The following is a 27,377-nucleotide window of genomic DNA, read 5'->3' on the forward strand; positions in this document are numbered from 1 at the left end:
ATTTCGTTGTGATTTATACGTTAAATAAATTCGTTTAATCGCCCTTGGCATTCTGCATCATCTATCTCTGTAGCTTATCATTTATTCAATTATACTCCGCACTAACAAATTAATTATAATATATAAATTTCTAATGAAACTCTAATTTATCTATGTGTAGCTTTATGTTTCTGCTACTTTTTCTTCTACGAGAAAACTGGCTGCTACGATTAACAAGTTTCGAGCAATTTCCATACGAGTTATCCGTGCTTAATATTGTGCCCAGCGTTTCATCCTCGTGTATTCATGCAACACGTAGAAACGAACAGAAGACGAGAAGATGAAACATTTGTAGAAATTGAAGGAAAAGAAAGAATAAAATCTCGAAGTGTACACGCGTGTCGTGTACACTGGAACGAAATAGTCAGCTTGAAACTAAATCCCGAATTGCTTACCGACGACACCATTGTCGCAAGTCGGACGATTTTTGGCAATGTCGATGGAAGTAGCTGAAAAACAAATCGTATCGATAACTCGAAGAGATCTCGTTGGCACGGTACACGAACGCACACATAAAACAAAATGCGACTGGTCCATCGAATTGTGTTTCCAAAAACTTGGGAAACGTACAGGTAAGCTTACACGAGTTTACCAATCGATCGCAGTCTAGCTTTTTTATCTTCTTCGATCGATTTAAAATAGACGATGCTTCGATGTGTACGCTAATATACTTGTTATATTATATGTAAATGGCTTTAATAATTAAGGTTCTTTCACAAAGACGCATACGTGAGAAACATTCGTGCGAGTCGGTCAACATTAATAAAATAGCACACAAGTTAGAAGCAATAAGTGCAGAGATTTAAAAAAGGTGATTTCGGAAATTGATGGCTTCTAATGTTCCATGTCCCTGGGGAAGAAATTGCTATTGACATTAAAAATTTTCAGATTAACTGTCTCAACACAACTTGTCAGTTCTTCGTTGGATAATAATGAAAATTACGTATCTAATGTTTCTTTCATTTCAGAACTTTTTCTGTCGATTCTAATAACATGGAAAGATAAACAACAGAAACAGACAACTTACAATTCTGAAATTCAAGGTAATTATGAGTATAATAAGTTGTGTGAATGATTTTTATATAAAACAGTCGACTGACGATAAATCAGCTTTGCTTAGCTCATCGAGCACTCGAAATCTGCAAATTTCTGAACTCCCGTTTTTTAACTCTCTGCACAATATCCCGAACGTGATAATGTGTAGAGGGCCAAAGGAACATTTCTCACCTTCGTCGCTGGAAACGTTTCATTGGCGCAAGTTAGCCTCTTCGAGATTATTGATATTTACGTAAATATCAGAATAATATAAACTGCGATATTCTGTGTTATATATCGAGATATTCTCGCATCACGCAGACGTGTGTTTCCATAGCCTATATCTCGACAATCAGCAGTGCAACACACAAGCTTTCATCAAGCAAAAATTTCTTTGAAGCATTTCTCGCGAATATGCTATGTGGATCCATAATAGATTTGAATGAAATTTTTTTTTTTTTTTTTAATAAAATAGAATGAAAAAATTTGCCAAATAATCAATTAAAAGTGATACTGTTAAAATGATAGGAATTGAACATTTTATATATCTTATTATTAATTCTTCCGTTAAGTTCACTGTAAAAAGAGAATATTGAAATTAGACAAATGAAAAGGTTAACAAGATATCTTTTAAATTGCTTCAAAAATTCGTAATAAAAAATGAATAACTTGAATTTCAATAGAGGTACAAATCAATTAAAGAAATCGTTATTTTTTACTCTATAGAAAGGTTTACAGAGAAATATCTTCTACTTGTCGATAATAGTAATAATAAAATAAATTCGAAAAGAACACAAACTTATTGGAATTGTGAGTATTTAAATTTAATATCATCGAATAGTAGTACGTTAGAACCAATTTACAATATTAAACCTTCTATCTTTAGCACGTTCAGTGTCACCGAATTAATAGTTTCCGTATAATAGAAAATTGTTCAATTTCGAAATGTATTCACAAAATCCTAATTCACAAAATAAACATTAACGAATAAATCAATATTTCAAATCAATATTTATTATTTCAAATATAAAAGCTTGAACAAAGCTTCAAAATTCATGTTTACAAAACACTGAGCATGTTAAGGACACATACAAGAGGGGGTCTCAAAATTAGTAGCAAGATTTACTCTACTCGTTTCGAGAGTGAAGAATGTACCTTACACGTGACGAATGGTCGAGCACTTCACTATACTTAATAAATGTATTAGCGAATAGCTATTCCAAACGTCCCAAATCTGAAATATAAATTATTGCAGAATTTAAAATCGTTATAGCCCAAATTTCGAAATAATTTCGTCTAAAATATAAGAAAAATCCTCATATTCTCTTATCCTGTATGTTCAAGTCATAAATGACCATAATAGTTGAAATTAGATTTGAACTAGGCTACTCAGTTTCATTTTATATAGATATTAATTGAGTTATATGTAATAATTAAAAACGATCAATATTACTCTTATCGAAAATTAGGTAACCTGCTCAAATTCAATTTTAATTATTCCTTGTCATCTATGACTCAATAACATCATTCAAGGATTAAATACAACAAAGTTATGAGAATACATCCTGAGACTTCAAAATAACGTCACCATCAATGCTATATAGAAAAGGAAAATACTTGTAGCTGTTGACATAACATAAAATCGTTTTGTACCACAAAATATAATCCAAAGCTCATGAATCGACCAACACAAAGTCACAGAAGCATAATAAAAAAGATAATTCCATCCTGCATGTTAATATGTAACCAAATATAATCAATTCACTCTCGCAACGAATAGAAATGCAATGGAGATAACGAACGACAGTTTGAAAAGCACTCTCTGTAGAAGCCTCGAAAGATCGTCAGCTTGAACATCGATCGTGAAAAGCGGTCTCGAAACGCGCACACCTTGCGCGCGCGCGCGCGCGCACGACGACGCTCGTTCAAAACGTAACATACGCAACATCATGTTCACTTGATAGACGAGACAAAACGAAATCACAAAACGGCGATACTCACACCAAGCTGGTGTATACTCACACCGAGTATATTAACAGTGACGGTTCTAACGGCCGATATGTATGTTGCAGAATTTACATAACTCGATTCTGAAAAGAAACATTAGCAACAATGTAGTTGTGGCTGCGATATTGTTATTCGCGGTTCGAGATTGATAGAAGAAAGGGCGAAGGATTACAGAGAAACAGTGAAAAGGGAAGAGAAAAGGGAGAAAAAGAGCGGCACAGTGCGATAGATAGAGAAGAAGACAGGGTAAAAGGGGGGGTTGGAGTGAGAGAAAAATAGTTGTCGAGAAAAGAGGAAAGAAAGGGAGAGGTCGAAACAAACACTATTCCCGTCAGTAGAAGGAATGGAATTCCTCAGATATTTACATAATTTCATATAGCTTTGTAAATTTATTCCGAAACGTCGCCAAATCGGGGCGCTGCGTTATGTAAATTAATTCATATGCTGGATAACGATTTTTAATCGCGTGTTAAACCGACGATAGCGAGCCATCGATGCATGCGCCGTCGGAATCTGATCGATTGGAAAGCCGGTGAAATAATGGTGGTTGACGCTTTTTTTCTTTTGATAGACTGGCCGCGATTTCACTTCCGTCTCAATGATAAACGAGGAGAGAACGTTATTGGAATGCGAATCGTGAACTAATTTTGTGTTATCTCAGTTTATCGCAGCGTTTTAATCACGGTATAATTTAATTAATTTGAATTATCGATTCAATGAGAAGAGAGCAAACGAATACGAAAACAGATTCTTGTTATGAAGGAGCTGTGTAAGAAATGAAGCTTTTCTATTTTTTTCATTTGTTGTATGAAGAAGGATATTTAATGAATTGCATTTTTGTCTTGTGAAAGCTATGTGATAATATAATACATTATATTTTTTTAATACTATATTTATTTAAAATACAGAGCATAACAATCGTAGCTGCATTGAACATTTTATTACGCTCAGATTTTATTTATATTTATTTTATTTATATAGCATGTTCGAATATTTTTATCTCCAACTGAAATGAATTATTGCCTAACAATTTTGAATAGTTTATATACCACGGAAATTTAAATATAAAAGTGTAATTGTTGAAAAATGTATTTCATATAAATTCACACATATGTATATTCAACGGTCAGTGAAGGACGAATACAAGAAAATGTTGATACATCATCAGAGTCATGATTGTTGAATAAACAAACATTGAAAGCTACAAGTTACGAGCTTAAAACCGATAGATTGTTATCATCCCAAACAAATTCTAGTAATAAACAGGGAGGAACTCACAGAATGGGTCCGCAAATTGCAGGACACGCGACGATTACGTCGAATTCTTTCATGCAGAAACGAAGCTGTGTATCTTGAGAACCTGAAGGCCGACATTATGTAAATTAATTCGCTTATCGATAAATACAACCTTCTCTGTTCTTCGACGATGGAAATAGAAAAGACGTTCAATCGATACACCGAAACGAAGAGAAGGAAAATGCTTTCTGCGTATTAAAATTTTAGAACTCGGAACACAGAAATTCGCCCATTCGATTGATCAAACTAAGAATTAATTTTAGTATCCTTTTATCGTTCTTTGAACACGAATAAAAATTTATTTTTAAAACATGATTGTTTCAGTCACTCGTAAAAAGTGGTAGTTCTTTGTTATTTATGTTACCTGATCATTTTCTGGCAAGAAAATATGAAGATTACTCGATAACAGATCTGACCTTTATTTAAAGTAGTCGTTACGTTAATAAAATTCTACTCTTCACCTAACTAAATATTCTACTTTTACTCTTTTTCGTGACCAGGGCATGTAGTTCCCTATAACATTATATTAGGACGATTATGTATAGCTATATTATATTGTAGAATTTCTTCCCCATTTTATTTAAATTCAAAGTATATCTTACGGAATAGAAAGAAATTTAAACAAATAATAGAATAAAAGACAAATCTTGGAAATAAACATTTTACAGAACCTAAAATAAAAAAAAAAAGAAAGAAATTATGTACAAAATCTATTTCATCATTCGGTATCATTGTTTCCGCCCTCGTTACATCGTAAAGTAGTTGAATCCGTAACAAGTTCGAACGTAACGCGAAACTGGGCGAATCATAATCTGCCCCGTTTGAAAAAGTGGATTCGCGACTAAGACCTGGAAATAAGCTTTTCGTTTCTTAAGCAGGATTTCTATGGTGGACAAAAGACCTGGGAGACCTGGTGAAAATTTAGGTTAACTTTCGATATAGAACAACCGACTCGGAGCCTTCGCATGAAGGATCCCACGAATCCTTGACCTATATCCCTTAAAACATCATATCGCCATTACGTGTGCCTTGCACACAAAAAAATATGTACATGCATGTGTCTGGGCACGTATGTACGATGGTCCTGGAGGATGTTCAAAATCACGGCAGATACCTCTACGTAAAGGACTCCCGTTTCCTTTTTGCTGATAACTTTTGCCGTTGTAAGACCGGTCACGATACCGACGAAATTCGATAAAAGTCCAGCTGGAAAATTTCGTGGCTGGCATACGACGAAAGCGCACGAAGCCCGCCACTTTGATCTTGCGACCTTTAGAAAATCGGATTTCCAGCTTCGAAGACATTTTTTATACGCCTCTTTGGCGAGACGTTCCCTATCCCCTAATACGCTTAAGGACTGAAAGACTTCTTTTGGTCTTTGACCAGCCTCCTTTGCGTTACGAAAAAAAAAGTAATTTACTGCTTGTTTGTTCATTCGAAGAATTTTATTTATTATTTGTTTGGAAGTTTTGAGTAAAAATTTCTTGATCTATGAAATTTGCAGTCTAATGAATTTCTCGTTGCTACTTACTTTTCGTTCCGTATCTGATTAGAGCGAGAAATGCTGTCCCGATCTTCCAATGTTTAACCAGCCTTCTGTTCGCTACGCAAGAGAGTAATTTATTGTCTGTTTGAATAAAAATTTGTTGATGTTTGAAGTTTCAGAGATTTGCTTATGGAATCTGATGGAAGAGAAATTTCTTCGTACTACTTATTTTTCGTTCGACGTCTAAACGAAAAGCGCTGTTTTGTTTTTTCATAGATAGAAATATCGTCTAAAGTTAAGTATGGTAGTTTGTTTACGTAGCTTGTATTTGACTTTTAGCTTCTGCTTTTGAAAGTCATGTTTCGCGTCCATTTATTCACGTAGTTCATCTGGTGTTTTCAAAGTCAAGAGAAGAAGATTTATATCGGTAATGTTGAGATGATATGCTACCATTTTCGACATTTCAAATAATTATAATGAATAATGATTGTAACATATCCCAGATCAATTAAAAAAAATAATATTAATACATTGGTAATTCTATGGATATTGGTAAAAAGCAATAAAATGAACGAAATAAGAAATCAACATTATTGATATAATTTTATGGCTGTGGGCCAACATATGGATTTCAGACAGTGCGGTTAATATCAGTATTTTTATTCAATATTCAATATTTTTCAAAATTTCTCAATACGATATTGAAATAGTTTAAAGTACAATCGATTTATGTTATCTATTGAAACTAAAAGTATTCAATTTGATTTTTACTATACGAACTATTTAAAACTAGAAGAGTATGAGCAATAAAGCATTAAAAAATTTGTAAATATTGCGGATTAACAAATATTATTTACAGCATCACTTAAAAATAGCATTAATTTGTAATCTCAAATGTACTTATATATATTAAACTTATTTTCGGTATTGCAAATAAAATCACCATTTTTTAAATCATTTCCAAAATAACGCACTACACAAATTAGTCTCAAACAATTGCAAAACACTAAAGTTAGCCACCATATCATAGCCATACAAAATATATTCAGTTGCAACCTTCGTTAAAGTCAGAAACAGTTCATACGAATGACAATTACGCAGATATTAAAACTCGTTTCTTACGTTGGATATTTTTATCTGTTTTACAAACAGCATACAGCTTAGACTACTGAAAGTAGGTTTTAGGACGTTTAAGGATTGTGTTGAAATGCTTACGTTGCCAGTTTGATGAGGGGAATTAGAACCATCTGGAAGAAGGTACGTGTCCCTTTCTTTTTCTTCCGTCGTGGGTGAACACGAATATCTTGGTAAACGGTGCTTTTAAGAAGCTGCAATTAGAAGCTTAAACCTCGTTCAACGCCGACAATTTACCTCACTTATGAACGTTTCTGATGTTATCGCGAACATGCTGACTGGAATTCACGTTTAAATTTTCCCTCGTGTTAGTACGCTACGTGGAGCACGATAAATTAGAACCTTTTCTTTCGTTTTTCATGAACTATTTGTTCAGAATTCGCGGATTTGACCCAATTTGAGAAAATGGAGACGGAAACGATACATTTAAACTCGATTTAATTTTTCGCAAGTAGGTGAATGAAATTGAAGTGAAGAGAGGAGATGACTGGCATTTTAGATCGTGAGTTGTAATAGAATTTTATGCACTTAACACTTCTTAATTTAAGTTTAAGTTTAAGTTTAACTTTGAGTTTGGAGAAACCAGAGAGAATAGATATTACAGAACGTCGGTAACATTATTAAAAGATTAAATCAGGATATAAAAATAGACACTGATAACGGATATCTAATAGAAAAATTAAATATCCATGAAAAGAGAAATATAAAAATATAACACGATCAGAATTTCAAATTAAAAGGCATACTTTTTAAAAAAATTAAGGAGGTATTAATATATCTTATTTTATTATTTTTTGACAACAATCCAGCTTTTTTGTCAGACTGACCTACCCTCAGCCCCTACTCGGATACAAATTATTTTATGTTCTGCTAAACAAGCGCGTATACTTTCTCCGCCGGTACTCCATTTCAGAGTTGAACGTCACTTATTTGTGTTCCACCAGCAGGATGGTTCCTCGTGGAGTGCGCCAATTTTGACTGTGTCTCGCTACAAAATTGTTCCGACTTGCAACACAAGCCTCGGACATCATGGCTCATTTATCTTCTACGGTGTAACTTTGAATGAATTTTCGAAGGTCTGACTTCCTTCACAATGTCGGAATACTTTCAATGATTCAGAGATGCTTACAGTAGCTTATATTTACTACAGTAATTTAGAAACAGATATGAACGACTGGTAAATAAAGATTCTTATTCGAAACAGAATTGTTTAGTATGATGGCTGAGAGAATGGGCAGTATGGCTTTGTTATTAATAATAATTTATTGTAATAACTTATCATATAATTGAGAATGGTAAATAGGGTTTAACGTTAGTTAATAGCGTGGATCGAGATATACGGAAATAAATGTAAGAAACGCTTTTTGTAGGAAGGACAGAGCTCTCTTGGTATTTTTATAACACGGAGATGTCTTGGGTATGTTCAAAATTAATGCAAGTATATTTCTGTAATAATACAGGAATTTCACTACTAACGAGCGTTTAGTCCTTTCAATGAGTGCCACGAAGGTTCTGCTATTGAAATGGGCAAGTTGAAGAAAGAATCATGGGAGTCACGTCATCGAAATTCAAGGTTCTTTGAGAGCTAAAAGCGTCAAGATCATATCATAGATTCGTTTCATAATTATGGAAAATCTTTGAAATTTTATTGTAGGTACTTAAGAACACGAGGTGATAAAAATATGTGCACATAAAATAAATATCATTAGTATATCATTAGTAGTATATCTAAAGTATCGACGAACCGAAACATTAATAAAACACTAATGAATAAAACACACAATATTTCCTCATAATATAAAACGAATAACAAATGACAGAGTGGTTGCCAAACCCTGTACTTAATATCCAATGAAATATCAGACAAATAAAACTAATTGCAAATTAGAAATGATTCCGCTAACGATGCAGAAAGTAAAAGGAAAATATTAAATAATTCTACCGGAGGATCTCCATTTTCCACGGTAATGAGCTAACCTTTCCTCTCAGACGGAGTCAGCGAGGTAGAAGATGTTCTGGGAAACATATCGGCCTTGTTAAATTCTTCCACGCAATATCATTCTGTTGAACATTCCGCGGTTTCCTTGGATTTTCCGTAATAATGCGATGCACGTAGAGGCCATGCCGATTGAAGGCTGATGAATAGAAAAGGAGATATCGGGGGATGGAAAGTTGAGATAATTACTTGTTGAGGAGGTCACGGTCCGATAGCAAGTCCCCAATGAAACAAGAAGTCTGGGCTCGCAAACGAAACTGATCCCGAGTTGGAAATAGTCCAGAAACATTCGGCTAATAACAACTACCGACGAGATCTTTTATTCGCCAATGGAGGTTTATTCCATCGGTAAAAGTAATTTTCCTCGTCTCGAAGATCAGCTCGATTCTCCCGTCTTTTCATTCTGTTCGTTTTGTTGAGATCGTTGATGAAATTTCGTTATGAAGGATGAGGTAATAACTTAAAACGATTAGGGTGAAGAAGATCTAAAAGAATATATTGTCTTTGAGTCTCCCTGGCTTCGATATTTTTTAATCGATTTTTTAATTAATGCACAATTGACTTGATATTAATTTATTATTGCTCGTTTACTATTTCATATGTTTTTTTATATAGAAATGATACATGATTACGATGCAAAGTGTATTGAATTGATGCATTGATTATTATAATTGGAATGTAATATTAATACACGTTGGAAACGAGGTTTTGTGAGTGTTATTTTAATAATGACATCTAAATTTTCAAAATGCAGTTTCATTTTGTTGCTGCAGTATTTGTTTTTAATTGATTGCTTATGAATGTTTCACACATTAATTACATTATCAAACGTGTTACATGAAATACAAGTAGGTAGAATAAAACAATATTATATCATATAACATACTCAATTATAAATTATAATCATTAGTTTCTCAGCATATTTCCAAAATAGCTTCAACAAATTAATTTTACATATCGTTCACACCATGAAGCAACCTATTTCTTATATTAAACGTATTTCTCTATTCACTCATTTAATTAAAAAAACGCTAAACGTTCTACTCTTGTCGAACTACTCTACATATATAAACCTTCGAAGCAATTATAAATAAAACAGTAGTCTATCAGTTATTATTTGTATCATCGTTAACAACAATTTTTCGTGATATCGTGCGCACGAAAAGAAACAGATAAGATTGTCTCGCGGATGAATCACGAAAAACAGTAGGTGAGAAATGTAGGTACGTGGAAGCAGTTTGACGTTACATAAATATCTCTAGAAGACTTACGACGCTAGCAACCGGCCGCCCGGTGAAAATTAACGGCGTCGTAATGCGAAACAAACGACGAAGATCGAGGAATATCGTCGCGAATACCGTTGTTCGCACTATCGAAAACGTATTTCAACGTTTATAAATTTTCTTGGTCCTCTCTCTCTCTCTCTCTCTCGAGAGAGAGAGAGAGAGAAGAATACACCCCGGATTCGATTATCGCTGACCGTTGACTAGTCCTAATACTATGATTATTATACACTTTCGTAGAAAGAGGAAACCGTTAAAATCCCATTTAATTTTTTCAATTTGAAAAGCAAAATTAACCCTTAGAGTGCTGAATACTCGGAGCCTATGCCATCCGTACGGACGGCACGCTTCCAGCGCTGACGATCGCTGTGGACTGAATACTTTTTCGCCATACTGAACTCTGTTGATTGACTATTCAAAGCGCGAATCGTAATAAGTTATAGTAATTCTTTTGCGCGAGATTAAATGATTCAAGAGCGTTATTTTTTAGTATTAATTATTCATTATGAACATTGAAATTTACAATAAACTAGAATTTGGGTAGTAAACTAGAAAACAATAAACTAGAAAACTAAATTTAGTAAATATAACACGAGTTAATAATTCAGTTGTGCGTGAAAAATTTCAAAACAATCATCGATACGTAATCCGACATTGCATTTTCTGTCGTTCCTTCTCTTATTTTTCACACAAACAACACATTTTCTTCTTGATAATTGTGTGGTGCCGGCACGATTATTCTACCAAATGTCCAAATTGGACAAATTGTGAATGCAAAGTATTAAATAAAAAAAAAAAAAGAAAAGACAGTTTCTTCGAACGCGGCATTAACATTGAAATGCATTTATATTTATTTCACACAAACGTAATAGTATTACTTGTGCGTAGGTGCTCGGAAAAATTGGCAAACGCATATATGCGTCCTTAGTCCACACCGATGACTTTCGCCAGACGCATATATGCATCCATAGCACTCTAAGGGTTAAGAGCGTAGTATCGTGGGCAAAAGGATTAAGAGATATCGGGTGAACCGTAAACAATGTCGCGAGAAGGCCTAAGTGCCGACAGACCCATCAATTTATCGTCGGTCCTGCGATCGAATAGTTTCGTGGAAAAGGTCGACGTGACCCTGGCCACGAGCGGTTGCGGAACACACGCGTGGTGGGGCTAAGACAAAAGGACAAAGGGATGCTAAGGGAGAAGGACGAATTAACAGCCAGTATTAGTTGAGAAGTCAGAGAGTGCGAACTGTGTTGTCGAGAGAGTGTGGTCCGCGTGAGAGAGAGCGCCGGATCCGTGGTGACGAGAGTTGCAAATTAATCATTTAGTTGTCTAAATTATAGTACGTTATTGTGATTAGTTCGCGTTAAACAACCGTCGTTTCCTGTTTAATCAACACCCGTACAATCCATTTATCGTGAATAAATTAATTGTAGTATAAGATCCTACAAGAGTATTTGATATTAAATTTCCTTTAAATCAAAATATTTTTGAACGTAATGCAGCAACAAAATCTCTTATCTTTGAACATAGAGGACGTATAGCAAGAATCCAATTAAACCGCGAAATATTCAATTAATTCAAGTGTCACGAAACGCTCTGTGCGTTTAGCAATGACAAACAGATGTGCACGTTTTCCGTACAAACTCGCGGAAAACTTAATATTGCGATGAAGAATGGCGTACAAACATAAACAATTCGTTTATCTGCTTCCGACGTAATTAAATTACAAATATACGGATAGTTGTCGAACTTGAGATACAGCGAGAACTACCCTTCGTTTCGATGTTCACACCGGACGCGATACAGACGCAAAACAATTAATCTAACTAACAAACCGCAGAATTTCATTTGGGTATTTCGTCGACTGAGTTTCACGAAGAGCATGTTCCATTTTCAAGAGTAACCAAGTTGTAGATATTTCTGTCGTCCGCCACGAATTGCGTTTCACTCGGAAACTTACCACTGTTAAACCAGAATCATTCATGGTGGTTAATAGGGAATTAATAATCTCGTTACACGAATAACAATATGAATTTAAAGCCAATGGGTATAAAAACACATTGTCAGAGAATGGAATTTTTTATTTGTAACGTGGTTTAATAGGAATATGGATTAAGTGGCAACTTTTTTTTAAAGATATTCCGTATGAGTTTCAAGCTATTTGTAATGGTCACGAAAAGCTTCCGTCTATGCCACTTAGGGGATCAATCATACACTGAAGGGTGACTTGTTAGATGAGTGTACCTATTTTATTCACATTGTTAGAGTTTTGGAGAATCGACCAGATTCATGACACGTGATGAATGAGGGGCAGAGCAAATTTTGATACTGTAAGACTTGTATCGTAAATTTGTATTGTCGAAAATGATAATTTTCTACATGTTAATTAACATATGAATCACTTTTTTAGAATATATACATGTAATTTTCTCTAGAATCGGAAAAGGAGTTGGTAAAAGAGTGCATAAAGGAAAGAGAGAGAGAAACTGGGGAAATGGCCAGGAAGGGAAAAGAGCAAGAAAGAGAAAGAAGGAACTAGAAGAGGTGAGAAACGGAGGGAGACAGAGGGAAGCAGGAGGGGAGCAAGAAAGTTGGACAGGAGACCGAATTGCAGAAAAAAGAAGGAAGAGAGAAACAGAAGAGAGGAGGAGAAGGATAAGGGAATAGAAATACAACAGATACTACAGGAACATAACCAAAGAGGAGACGCCAAAGTACCTGGAAGGGAGGATGAAGTGGAAGGACAGAAAAATGATAGTCAGGTTCAGGTGTGGAAACGAGACCAAAGCGAAGGAACATTGGAAAGAGGAGGGAGAAAAGAGGTGCAGACTATGTGGAAGGGAAGAAGAGGACCTGAGACATGTAATAGAGGAATGTGAAATAACAGGAGGAGCAAAGGACATGGAAAAGACATTGAATGAGACTGGGGAAGGACTAAGGGACTTAAGAGCAATAATAGAGAAAAGAAGGACAAAGGTAATACAAGACGGGGTAGAAGGACAGGAAGGTAGCGCAGCAAGGAGGAAAGAAACCAAAGGACAATAATGTGTAGTCATAAGTGGCAAGAGTTTATAGTCATTAGTTATAGCGACTAGAGATAAGAATATGCTAAGAAGTGCAATACAATGTAAATTGAAAGTTCGTCCAAAACCGAAAGGCACGGACTAGAATAAGTAATAATAATACATGTAATTATAAATGTAACACATACGCTATGTGAAATATATTTCCTCTTAGAAATACAACTTATTCTATTATAACTTATTTATATTCTATAGTTTAAAGGTAACCAGTTGTAAACAAGTGCAATGACAACAGTATCAAATGCAACATCAATGTTGTTTTCTCATTACGTCAGGCATAATTTTCTAACAAAAAGTAGTAAATTTGAAAGAAATATCATACTTTATTCTTCCAATGATAAATAATCAAAGCTGTAGAACATCTTATATCCAAAGTTAATACACGCAAACTATGAATTATCTCGCACAAGAAATGACAAGAGTATCCAAAAGGATAATAGAGGAACAAAATGATCGTAATAATACGCAGTAACCAAGAGAAAAGAAAGAAGAAAAAGGCATTAGGAATTTTGTTTCTTTGGGACAACCTATTACTTTATATAAACAGTTATTACCATCTCTACGGACGGTAATGCATATTGAAAATAAAATAAAATAATGTGCATATACATACTTATACGGATAAAGCAAAGTGCATATAAGGTGTAACTGATAAAGTAATCGTAAAAGGCACATGGGTAGAGGTCAACGTATATGTACTTAAAATTGCATAAACTCACGTACGAGTATAAAGTGCAACTTCCTGAACAAAGCAAGAGCACGGAGGAAATGCGTATAATAATTGTATGCTATTTCCGGAAGACCTCTACGATGAATCATTGTTGATCGAAGTGTAACGAAATCTATAAGAACTTTCATCTTTTCGCCTTCGTAATTGTAAAAGAGTTAGTTTTTAATTTTTACTTTATTCGTCTCATGTTCAATTTAATTATGAAAGAATTCATCATTCGTATGCAATAATAAATATTCTATAGATACACATTTACAATCATTAATTAACTTTTTGGCTAGACAGTGTTTCTCGTGTTACACATTAACATCAACGAAATGTTTAAAGCAGTGAGATATGTACATAATCTTTCATCAATTTATACAGATCGTGAAGAAATTATGCAAAAATTAGCAAAAGTGTGTAACGAGCCAAAATATCACGAAGAATAAAATCCTTTTCTTTTGAAACATAGAATTCTCATAAAATTTCATCGACCACAATTCTGGCTATCCATCGTCTACAATCTCGTCTAACAGAATAAACAAACAGAATCAACAAAAGGTAATTAAAACCGTTCCGAACTAACCCACATACCATCTCGCGTGTAACACGAAGATCATTAAAATTCGAGTCGACTGTCAGGAATCTCGATTCAGTTATCCAACCCTCGTGAATCTAACCTTCTCAAGGCGACAGGTTCCTTAATAAACAACCGATGTATCATTCCACGTTTATGTTATGCGAAATACTTCGTCAAACCATTGTACTAGCAACTTGATACAAACTTAGACTTTGGTCTAACTTGGCTTTATCGAATATATCACTTTAACGCGAGAAATTCAGCTAACATGCCGAAATGGTCGACCGATTAACATGCATATGATGTTTGCACATCATTCTCCTATTATCCCGATGATCAAACACGATATTTAACAACGTTACGTATCTCGATTCACAGGTGATCCCGTCATTGACGAATTCACTTTCCAGCGCTGAAATTGGGACAAGGAAAGGAATATCGAGTTGTGAATATGGTAACTACGCAGCCATAGGGCGATTCGTAATGCGCGATGGTAATAGTCAAGGTAAATTCTGGTGACTACTATATGATAGTTATGTGTCGTTGCAATAACAATGAAATTTCAAAAAGTCTCTCATAAAACACACTGTACCTTTATACAAATTTTCTGTGATAAATATTGAAATAATTTCTTGAATCAGTGCATGCAATTATATTTCACGTATATTATATTTGGTTCTTTGTTGCATTATTTATTTTGATTTTCTATTTTGTTTAACTAACTTAACTGACCACTCAATCTTTAATAATTAAAAATGTTCGATACATATATAATATATTTTAGTATAATTAAGTATAATTTTTTACTTATATAATACGAGTTGGACGAAACTAATTAAACTAATTAAAGGCACTAATTAATGTTTCGTTGCAACAAATAGAAAATTCCGTTGTAGTATTTTTTGTTTTGCTTTCAGGTAAAGCAACTTTGTGTAAGTATGGGTTTCACCACTAACGATAATCTTATTTCTATATATACAGAAATACACTATGTATGTACATACATCTGTTCGGGAAAGCAAAGAAAGCCACTGTGAAGCATAGAAAAGTCTCGCGATCATCAATAATTTCAACGTTGCTAACTCTGGCCTTTCGTTTAATTCTTTATTCGCCTCGGGTATATTCACGTTGCCACTGATATCAACGTTTTTCCCGACTTCTGTTCTCCCTGATAACGAGCGGTACGCGCTCGTGAAAGAAACATCGATTCCAACAAGTTTTCTATGAATAATGAATGGTCGTTTGGTCGATTACGTCTCGTGACCTCTGCAACCTTCATTAACTGTCTGACTCATTGTCGGATTCTGCAAATACTAACGATCGAGTGAACCATTCGATTCAGTGATTCGCGTGTCATTTGAATTCGATGTTAAATGATTATAGAGTTTAAATTAATGTTTGCACCGACAAACTGTTCCGTGTGTCCTAGAATTTTCCTCTTGACGAAGCAGATGAAAATGTTTTTTTATCTTCAGAAAGATCCATCTTCGATTCTTCAATTTTCAGGTCTTCAATTTTTTATTTCTTTTATTGAAATTTGTAAATCTAATTATCGGCGAAGACGTATAATTTGCAAATTTTAATTACGCGTTCATTTCATTGTCGGCCTTTATAATTATAAAGTCTTGATTGAATTTGTGAAGAAGATCGTGGATATTAAAATTGTAAGAATTTCGAAAATTTTCCTCTTGATCTGGTAATACTGATATGTTAGAATGAAAAATTAATTTAGCTTAGGTAACTACTCAAAATTAATTTTAAAAAACGCGGTTAAATGTCTTTATTTGATTTCCGAGTAGAACAGAATCAAGGAACAATATCAGATCTAACACGAACAAACGTCATTGGAAGTACGATGAAAAATTCACGTAAAGGCTGAACTCCTGGCATGGTCGAAATCATTCATGCTTTTCGAGGGACAAAGTTCCGAATTTCCTTGAGCTGGTATTTAATATTATAACATAATTGATTATAGTGTCATTGTGTCTTTTGATCTGAATACTTATGCACAGCTTGTACGTTGCATGATATCGGATCCTTTGACTGTGTCAAGTTAAAATTAAGATTTCGAACAAACGTTTAATCATTAAATAAGCAAGTAGATTAATTCCTTAATTCCTTTTATATATAGAAGGAGTTCAATTAGCTATTTGTTAAAACGTGTCTTGAAATAAAATAAAAGTGAAAAGAGAAATAAAAATGAAAAGATTCCATGAAACTGCCCTAATAAAATTTGATAACGTTGAAAAGTATTACGATCAAAGAAATTGTGTTGCAAGCAGGAAGTATTTAACATCCGTCTTCTACAATTTAAACTGATAACTTTCCTTTAATGATTTACACGATGGACTTTAACTATCAGCTCCCTCGATTATTTTCAAGACAGGAAGAACTGAAGATTAAAAACTTGTTTCATTAAGAATTCAAAAGAATTTCTTGCTATTAAAGACTATTCGGTTGAACCAATTCTCTTCCAAGCAGAGAAAATTCTCAATATGTCTTTAACAACTCTTACTACAGATTCTAACTTAGAAATCTTCCATAAAATCATCCAATGAAAAATTTCAATTAGCTCGAAATTACTATTAAAAATTCAGAAACACTCGTACTATTATAGGAGTAGGTGATGTTTGTTGCGTTCGATACACGTACTATGCGTATATGTACGTACTACCTATGTGTGTCTATTTGCATTCGACATGACGGCGGATATTGTAGAATGTCTTGTTTTCTAGAGAAAGCTGTATGTGGAAACGAAGAACACGCAATCTAAATTGTATCTTCATGGAACGAGGATATATTATAACACTACCTGTTTGTTATCAAGGTAAAATCATTAAAAAGAGCAGCAAGGTATGAGGAAAGAACTCTAGAATCGGAAAAGGAGCTGGTAAAAGAGTGCATAAAGGAAAGAGAGAGAGAAACTGGGGAAATGGACAGGAAGGGAAAAGAGCAAGAAAGAGAAAGAAGGAACTAGAAGAGGTGAGAAACGGAGGGAGACAGAGGGAAGCAGGAGGAGAGCAAGGAAGGTGGACAGGAGACCAAATTGTAGAAGAAAGAAGGAAGAGAGAAACAGAAGAGAGGAGGAGAAGGATAAGGGAATAGAAATACAACAGATACTACAGGAACATAACCAAAGATGAGATGCCAAAGTACTTGGAAGGGAGGATGAAGTGGAAGGACAGAAAAATTATAGCCAGATTCAGGCGTGGAAACGAGACCAAAGCGAAGGAACATTGGAAAGAGGAGGAAGAAAAGAGGTGCAGATTATGTGGAAGGGAAGAAGAGGACCTGAGACATGTACTAGAAGAATGTGAAGTAACAGGAGGAGCAAAGGAAATGGAAAAAATATTGAATGGGACTGGGGAAAGTCTAGTGGACCTAAGAGCGATAATAGAGAAAAGAAGGGTAAAGGCAATACAAGAAGGGGTGGAATGACAGGAAGGTAGCACAGCAAGGAGGCAAGAAGACCAAAGTGGCAATAGTGTGTAGGCTTAAGTTGCAATAATTTGTAGGCATAAGTTGAAATAGATCGTAAGCGTTGGTTTTAGATTAGAGGTAAGAATATGATAAGTGCAATAATGTGTTGTAAAAACCGAAAGTTCGTCCAAAGCCGAGAGGCACGGACTAAAAATAAATAGTATTACTAATTGATTAATTTTCATTCAATTTTGCGTTAAAATCTACTGCGTTTCTTCCACTAAAAAATATATACTGCTACTTAAACAGTAGCATAAATAGTTTAACTTTCATTCAATTCGGTGCCAAAAACCATTAATGTAATAAGTAGATTCAATTTCATCTGTGTAGTATGAAAGGAGAGACGTTTAGCACTCCCCTAGACAAGGATGGAACACATATAAATGGTAAGGCACTGTCCCCTTTCGGCGGCACTTATCAGATTTTTGGAGGGGATGCTACAGAAGTAATTCACCCGAGGTTCCTGGAGCACCCCCTGTCATACGCGTAGGATGGAGTTTTAGTCGGTAGGAGTCTGACACTACTCTGCTGCTACAGTTAGCGGCAGCGGAGTGTCCATGAGGATTTCTCCACGCGCAAAAAAAAAAGATTCAATTTCATCTGCGCATCTTTTTTTTACCTTCCAATGCCGTATAAAAGGTTAAATTAATGCTAATGCTACAGCGACTACGATTAAATCAGCCGATTAATTTATACAGCCAGATATTTAACAATTTGACGAACGCAACACGATAGGATAATAATCAAATTACAGCCAGCGTAAATATCACGGGACGACTGGCAGAAACGATTTTCAATCTGTTCGTGGACTCTGAACGAGACAGATTCCGACGTTAAGCAAGGTGAATGATATCGCAATTTCATGGAGCAGGAACAGTCTGCGACATCTCGGGGCTGTCGTGAAGATTTGACGAATTCCTGAAGCGAATGTGACTCGCGCTATTGCAACTAATCTGCAAGAACGCCTTCGATAAATCATTATTTCATTGACCATTTCCCTGCCTCTCATTATATTTGCTTTTTACCTTTTAGCTTGCCTGATTACATTTATCTTCTTCGACATATTCGCGACTATGCATTATTCATCTAGCGAAAAAGGTAGATTTGCTCAAACACTGCCGTGTTTTTGAACGAATAAAATTACTATACGTGCAGAAAAAGTGAGGAAAACAACATTTGATGGCAAACGTAAAAAAGTTTATTGCAAGTGGACGATCAAATTTGCGCAAGCTTACTTTTGTAAAAATATGAATTTTTCCACTGATTACTTTCGTCATTTTTATTTTGAACGTCGAAACAAATTATAAAACTGAATTTGATTACGTCCAGTTTGGAAATTGGAAGTTAGGTTTTTCATTTTTTAAATTATTTTTCTTGATCTCAATTGATAATTCAGGTAACAAAATTCTGCTACCATTTGATTATCTCTTTCATTTTTCATAAAATTTATATTTAGTAAAATTAATCCAAATTTTAAATTCGTGTATTTGTTCCAAAATATAATTAAACGAACGTGAATATCCTTTTTCCTCTCTACACTTCATTAAAATAAATAATACAGATAACAGAATCCCATTACAAGTTCGTCGTCTCTTTCACTTTCTATTGCAAAAATGTAAATGTGGTAGTAGATAATATTCAAATCGATCAAAAGCTATAAATTTTCCAAAATAAATCCAAGTACACTTTCTTCTCTTTTTATCTGGATTTATATCACACTGGGTTGCAAATTAAGGGACAGAATTGCGTTACAAGTGTATGCATTCATTCGGAATATCTGGGTTGCTGGGTATTACGTGCACGTTTATGCATTTGATCCACGAGATGCATGGACGGTCGCGTCGTTGCAATTTATAAAAGGTAAGGTAACGTAACAGAGGTTTCGATGCAGCTTATGCGCCTCGTCTCCACTGATTACATAATATCGTCCCTTGGGCCAAGTTAATAGATTACGTATACCGGGAAGAAGGAAAGTTCTAGGAAAGCTTTTGAAACCGAACAATACCGAGCACTGAATACGGTAACCGGCATGCAAGCTCGATACAGATTTTAGGTCATACTTGAGGAAATTTTCTGAACAACTATTGACATTCTTTTCAATTCTGTTACACGAGACTTGGCCACCCTGAATGGCTCTACGTTTTAGATCTTTAGAAACCGACACTGTTTGTACATCGATATCTCCCTCTCTCTTTTTTAGACGCTTTGAAATTATTTTGTAAATCGAAATATCTTCGTAAATTGCGAAAGTATTTCAAAACGCTTATAAAATGCTAACAAAACGTAACTTGTCTTAAAATTTAAATAATTTGGTATGATTACAGGAGAGAATTTCGAAGAGAATATAATTAGGGTTAATGGATAAGTATTCCAGAAGATTCATAAAAGGTTACAAAGATGTAATATAATTGTGCTTATAATTAAAGATAAAGAATTTGGAATAATACGATTTTTAGAAACACAAAGTTTCCTCGCGTAATTGATAAACCAACAAAAAGTAGAGATGTAAAAAGTTCATGTAAATATCGTAATTCAGTGAGAACAATAACAACTTCAGCGACTTGATGCGATTACAAAGAAGTTCGTTGTTACAAAGGAGAATAACTTTTTGTGAAAAGAATACGGGATCTTTATTGTTCTCCAGGAAGAAAGTTGTCTTCAAACAAATTTTCCCAATAATTATTGACGTTATTCTTCAGTTTCTCGAAACGTGCATCACTAATCTTCGATAGACTGAATTCTGCAGATGCTAGAGGACTTCGGTATCCTAGATTTCCAAGGGATCGTAATTGTCAGACCTTTAAATAACAGCCTTTCACTGCATAATTCGTACCAGAATGAAATTTCTAGTCTTCTTTTTACGACTGGCATAATAGAAGTCCTAGCAAAGGATATCAATGAAGATGGGAGAAGCTTTATACCACCACCGTAGAATAACTCCACACCTACTGGAACAATAATTTATGTCATGTTCCAGACTTGAGAATCAGCAGAGTTTAACATCTCCTTTTATTAAGAATTTCTCAATTGTCCCAAATTTATAATAAAGTAATACATATATCGAAACAACATCCTATAAAATTAAAATTAGTCGTGATATCGATATTAAGCAAAATGGCTAATTCGATTTTTGTTATAATTAGTGGAAATTTCGTTGATAGGATGATTATATTAAAAATGTAAAATAGAAGATTCAGTAAAAAGGATAAATGATTGAACAAAAAGTTTGAAGGACGAATATTAAATACAAATTACAAGAGACAATATATATAAAACTTTCCATTAGCGCAAAAACTGAGGGTGGAAAATAAATTTTTCAAATTTTTGCCACTACGAAATCATCGTATAGGTAATCATTGTTTAAAAGTTCCGATGCAATATCGTCTGACTAAACATTCACCATGGAACTTTGTGCAAGTTATAATTATCAGAAAGCACCAAGTTTCAGTCATTCCTTTCCTCTCTTTTAATGAACCTTTAATTCATATCTGGACGGTTTGGAATTCCTCGAGAGGGATTAACTTTAAATCCTTTTCACATCGCCTCGTCTTGACGTTCACGCGAAAACATTCTAGATAGAACAATAGCCAGAAAGAATGCCTCCGAACCGTATCGTGAATAGGAAAGAAAGTAACCCAGTTTAAATGCGGAAATATGAAATCGTGGAAAATATGAATATTCGCGAGAAGGACGCAAAAGATGCAGAAATGTAGGTCCACGGAAAAAAGACGGTAGATACAATGACGAGAGATACAAAAACGCGAAAGAAGGAAAACAGCAGCTTTGTTCTGCCTGAAAACTATAATAAACTATGGCAAATAATTAATAGAATCTCCATTTGACTCGATCATCCGCGTGTATATGACAATACAGCAAGGAAAAATAACAGTTAATGGACCAATGTATCCCTGACTATCAGCGACAGGTATTTAAAAGTCAGGTGTTCTTTAAATATAGGCAAAGGATAGGAAATTAATGATACTAACGTAAGAGTTTTGTGATTGCCTTCTGATCCTCTATAGGAAATTTTTGTATAAAATTTTTTATATCTCAAGGGACTAATTATATTGTGAAAAACGTATTGTCCAAAAAATTGTACAATATTTATTCGACTCCGTAATGTGTGTCGACTCTAATAATAAATTCATATTGGTTGTCAATTATTAAAATCAATAATCAAACGAAACAATTTATAGAAAGATCTACAATTCTCAGGAGAAATGCGAGGAATTGGAATTATTTTAAAACAACAAATTTTCAGTGTCAATTTTAAGCTTTGTCAGCTGCTCCAATTTTATCAAACTTTTCACAAACTTTAAGAATCTATCTTCTTGAAAAATATAAGATCAGATCAGCGAAATGAATCTAAACGCATTTTCAACTCTCTAATAATGACTAGAGTGAATCGAGTTCTTGGGCAATACCCAAGTTGCGTAAGCAACGTTCTGTCAACAGTCCCTTGTTGCTTCTATCGAGCAAGCCCTGCACGTCTCTAGAAGCTTCATTGTGTTCGTGTCGAGACTGAAACGCCTACAGTAGAAAATTGCAGAAATCTGTCTCAGTGATTGACACAAGCAACGAGCATAAACATCCACGATCGAATTATTACGTATTACTAAAAAATTAACACATTATAATTATTATGACACTGTTGTTTCTGTTCTAGAATGAGCGAGCAGAGTTCTCCTCGTTCCCTTGTGCCATCTGAAATGCCATCTTTCGAGCAACGAAGGTACACGATGTACGGTCGTAAAACGCAGAATGCGGCAGATTTCTTACAAAACTTCGTGCGAAAAAGTTATGATAAACGGATGTAAATGTATGAAAATGTGGCATCGCGATTCGGAGGTTGATCAAAATAAACGCTTTCGCGGATTAAAGAGCAAAGTTTTTCATAAATTTGCTCGAAGAAGCGTACGATTCTTTGAATGTGTATACAATTTCGAATGCAAATGAAAAGAAAAGGCTGGAGAGAAGAAATCAAGTGAGAAACGAACGAAACGTGATTTCGCTTTAACATTCACAGGTTTACGAGGGATCGATTTGCAGATGTTGAATTTTGAAGCTTGTCAAAGGTTTGCTCTTTAAAATGCAATTCTTCGAGGATAATTTTTACCGATAGAAGCATAAAGGTGGATAGCACAAAGTGCAAGAGCCGAGAGTTCCTTTTCCACGATGCGACGTGTCAAAGAGGCTATAACATTAAAAGGGGGCACAGCTTTTGAATATCAGGCTGGAAAGTTTCCGCTTTATCTTGCCCTCCGCCCCATGGTAAATGAACCTTTCCGTTTTCCAAGCCTCGGATCGATTCTAGAAAACTTGACGCGCGGAAACTTTCACGAACGTGGACAAACGTCGGCCAATTAAAGAGCAACGATCGTTTCTCATTCGCTCGCGTCCGCCTCGTTAATAAGTTTCTATCTTGCCAAAGTAAAGCTCGAAGAGCAGTCACTTCGGAATTAATGAATATTTCAGACTCCTTTTGTTCGTATTCGCGGAATTGCTCGATACTGAAGCGAAACGTAACTTTGTACGTTCGTTGATAATGTTATTGTGACCGATGCGAGTGGGCGGTTCGCGTGATGGAATTTTAGTTATGGTTTTGTTCGATGATCAAATGAAAATTAAATGGAAAATTGGTACGCGGAAAATGATTTTTCATTGAAAATTGTTTTACTTATCTGATCCTTCATCTTAATTTTAAACAGATAGTTGTCAAGTAGTTGACAATTAGGTACGCTTACTTAAGTTTTCACTTTTTATGTTTTTTAAGAAAAAAAAAAGAAGATATTGTAACATATCTCTGTAAAATGTTAAAAAATGAAAACTCCTTTCACGTTGTGATAATATATTACTCTCTTTGCTTGCATTCGTCCTTCTTCTTACGACTCTTCCCTGTTTTCTTCCACACGGTACTCTCCTACGCTCTTCTTACATACATATATTCTATGTCTTACTCAAATCCTTTTGAACTTGTTATCTAAGTCTTGTGAGACTCTTACGGATTTTCTCATCGCTTCTTATATAATAGATACAAGACCCCTTACGTAATTAGCTAGAAAACTGCATTGTATATCTTCGTTCCAACAGACTTGTTTTTAAGGAATTCTTAATAAAGTTCGTATAAAAATTCATTGATCATTTCATATATCCGAAATCTCTATAATTCCTAGCAACACTGAAGAAAAAAGAACCAAATAAGAAAAGCACAATTCACAATAATTGTTGTTAACTATTTACTATTTATATTAATTTAATCATCCTGTGGTTCGATTTCATTAGTAAATAAATAAGACCAAATAGAAAAGTATTTTATATTGTGGGCATGGAATATATCGCAACATCCTAATTATCCAACTAGAATTCGATTTGGTGCTACTGAAATTCATTGCATACCTCTATCTCTCGTCTTTTATTTTACTAAAAAAGTTCTCTTAAGTGATTTCGTGAGCTTCATGATTTTCCATAACAAGATTACCTGCTCCGCGTCTTTATTGAATCTCTCTGTTCAAACACGGATTTCGTTTCCAGTCTATGTTATAGGGAACGTAAGAAATCGTTAACGTGACTACGTTTATGTTCTTGCGCAGAAAAAGAAATACGAAATTCGCCTTTGTAATTGCCCCCCAGTTTGGCGAAGCTTCATTACACGTTTGATTACGAATTGCTATCAAATTGAATTCTTTTGACTGCGATCGTTCGTTTAAATTTAAATAGAATTACCGATCGAAATTCTTGCGTACAATTTAATAATGAATTATGATATTTGCAAAAATTACGCCAATACTTTTCAGTGAAATTATCATAAAAATATCATAAAAACACGAAGATAAACAAAATTTAAAAAGTAAAATTCATCAAACCAAAATTAAAATTAAATACATATATCTATATATACATCTACGCCCACTACATTCACAGAACTCAATTCATTCAATAAACTCGATATAAAATACCAAATTGAAGCACATTTCCTAAATTCACCACCCCATTAAAGAACAAGATTATATGACATATTTCAATCCAATAAAAATAAATAAACTCAAAACGGAAATACAGTCCATAAATTTCGCCGAAGGAGAAAGCATTTCCTAAATTCACCACACCATTGAGGAACAAAATTATCTTAGGAAAAGAAGCACATGTCACTATTCCATTTAGCCTCATCTTTCTACGAAAATCTAGCAGTCCTTTTTTCTTGAACAACCCTTTAGAAAAATGTCGGGCTGTTTCACACGACCTAGCCGGAAATTGTCAAATCTCAAGCAGACGTTGCGAAACTGCTGCTTGGCCGATTTTCCTTGGCTCTTTCTCCTCTGCCCATGCTACTGCAAGTAGCGATAGATCGTTGATTCCGCAGGAACAACTTAGGTGGGTCGGGCGTTGCAAAAGACGCATTCATTGTGGAGGACGCAACAGATTTCCTTCGAACGCGTGGAGAAAGGACGCGAGAGGGTGGCGTTGCGAGTGGTTTCCGAGGACGTTTCGACTTGCTCGAAGAAAGCTCGTGACCCCGGCCTGGCCGTGATCGAATTAAAGCCCGGACATCTTTTTGCCGACCCTTGGAAGCTTTCAACGCGACGGGCAAGACGACGAGAACAAGTGGAACGTAAATGAGAGAAACCATATTGACAAGAACAAGGACGAACAACGGATGTTCGACCAATGGGTTGTTTGACTACCAACGATGGTGTGCTTTTCACTGTCTTTTTCGTTTTTGTGCTTAGTATTGTATAAGTAAGTTTTCCTTTGTGTAATTTAAAGCGATATATCTTTCGTACCAGAGTGATGCTGTTTTTTTACACTCTTTTTATTTTTTATAATTAGTGAACTTTTCTTTTTCTATTTTCTACGTCAGAGTGTACATAAATCTTCAAACGTTGTAAACATTGATTATACGATTTTTACTGAGTCCTTCTTTTAATACTGATTAAATGCTAATTTATAGATTAATGATTTTTTAGTTATGTGCAATAACGTGAAATATTTTAGTAATTAAAATTGCGAAATTATTAAACAGCTTCTATCATATTTACCCTCGTATACTGGCAATAAAAAATCAGCGTTGCGAATATTGTTTCACAAATTATCAAACTTTTATCTCCTTTACCTCTCAAACGTGTAAAGAGTGAAAAGCAGGGAAACATGAAATAAATTATAGCATAAAAAGCTGGATCTGAAGCGAATAAAAATATGGATGCAATTTGTTTTGCAGCCTCTTAGCTAGATCAGAGGGAATCTTCCGGCCGTTCTATCTCCGCATTCGCTTTCCGTGAAATTAAAATGGAGGCGGAAACAATTATGGGGGAATAAAAATGTAAGCCGGTCGTATGGATCCGCGTTCGATGGAAATTGCACCGACCACCGCGATAAAGTTTGTAGAGACGGAGAAAGTTTGCATTAGAGACCGCTTACAAAGAGCGAAACTAATTAATTAGCTGGGCGTGGCATCTAAAGTCCGCCTCGTCGAGATTACTTCACACTTTACGTACAATAATGAAAAACGAACGACTCATTACGGGTTTGCGGAATTCTCGCTTTTATTATTTCGTGATTAATCTTTACCTAGCCAACTAGCAATTCCATTGGTATATTGTACCTCCGGGTATTGAATTTATAACGTCGTTTGTGTTAATTAAATTGATACTCTTGGAACGTATCTGCGGAAAAGCAGTTGCAAGGATTTATTGGAAAATTACAGACGAATACAGATTACAGATGAATCTATAATCTATTCGAATTTGCGAAAGCTGTGTTGGCATAAAAATATAGGAATATACTACGAGTGTCTCGTATTAGTAATATTAATTTTCGTCACATTCTTTGTGCTCCATCACTATCTACAATTTATTCATCCTTTATGAATTATATTAAATAGCTATTTGTATTTTATTTTATATTCCTGTTTACTACAATATGAGAATATTTATATCATAAATCTTTTAACAATTCGTTTTAATTTTATTAGCATTTAATATGTCGGTATTTCATCAATTCGCAATAAACATAGAAGCAAGGACCAATAAGTAAGAAAACATGCTTTTCTGATACATGGAAAATAAAAATTATCTTCTTCTTGGAATTAATTGGAAAGCAAAATATTTTATGCCAAATCTTTTATATCAAGGAATCTAGATAACTGGCCAGAAGTAGAAGAGAGAGATAATTGGAATAAAATACAAACCTCTTCAATGTGAATTTCTCTTTGAAAGAATATAAAGAGTATTTTCCTCCTCATATTTA

The 27,377-nt window shown here is 34.7% G+C and overlaps 1 protein-coding gene and 1 non-coding gene across 3 annotated transcripts in view; one reads left to right on the forward strand and one right to left on the reverse strand.

The window, feature by feature from the left end:
- Positions 1-27,377, reverse strand: part of LOC122574037 — a 64,327-nt gene that overhangs the window by 15,398 nt on the left and 21,552 nt on the right. Inside the window, exons 3-4 of one of the 2 annotated variants that reach the window (XR_006318895.1) lie at positions 3,076-3,164; positions 435-488 (exon numbers count right to left, since the gene is read on the reverse strand). The exons of the other annotated variant lie outside the window; for it this stretch is intronic. The gene's annotated coding sequence lies outside the window, so the exon portion shown is untranslated. The remainder of the gene's footprint in view (positions 1-434; positions 489-3,075; positions 3,165-27,377) is intronic. 2 annotated transcript variants of the gene reach the window in all.
- Positions 18,459-18,561, forward strand: LOC122571901. Its single transcript, XR_006318289.1, has one exon. It is a non-coding gene; the product is annotated as a U6atac minor spliceosomal RNA (small nuclear RNA).

Source organism: Bombus pyrosoma, linkage group LG1 (assembly GCF_014825855.1).
Source record: "Bombus pyrosoma isolate SC7728 linkage group LG1, ASM1482585v1, whole genome shotgun sequence".
In the NCBI taxonomy this organism is placed as follows: Eukaryota; Metazoa; Arthropoda; class Insecta; order Hymenoptera; family Apidae; genus Bombus; species Bombus pyrosoma.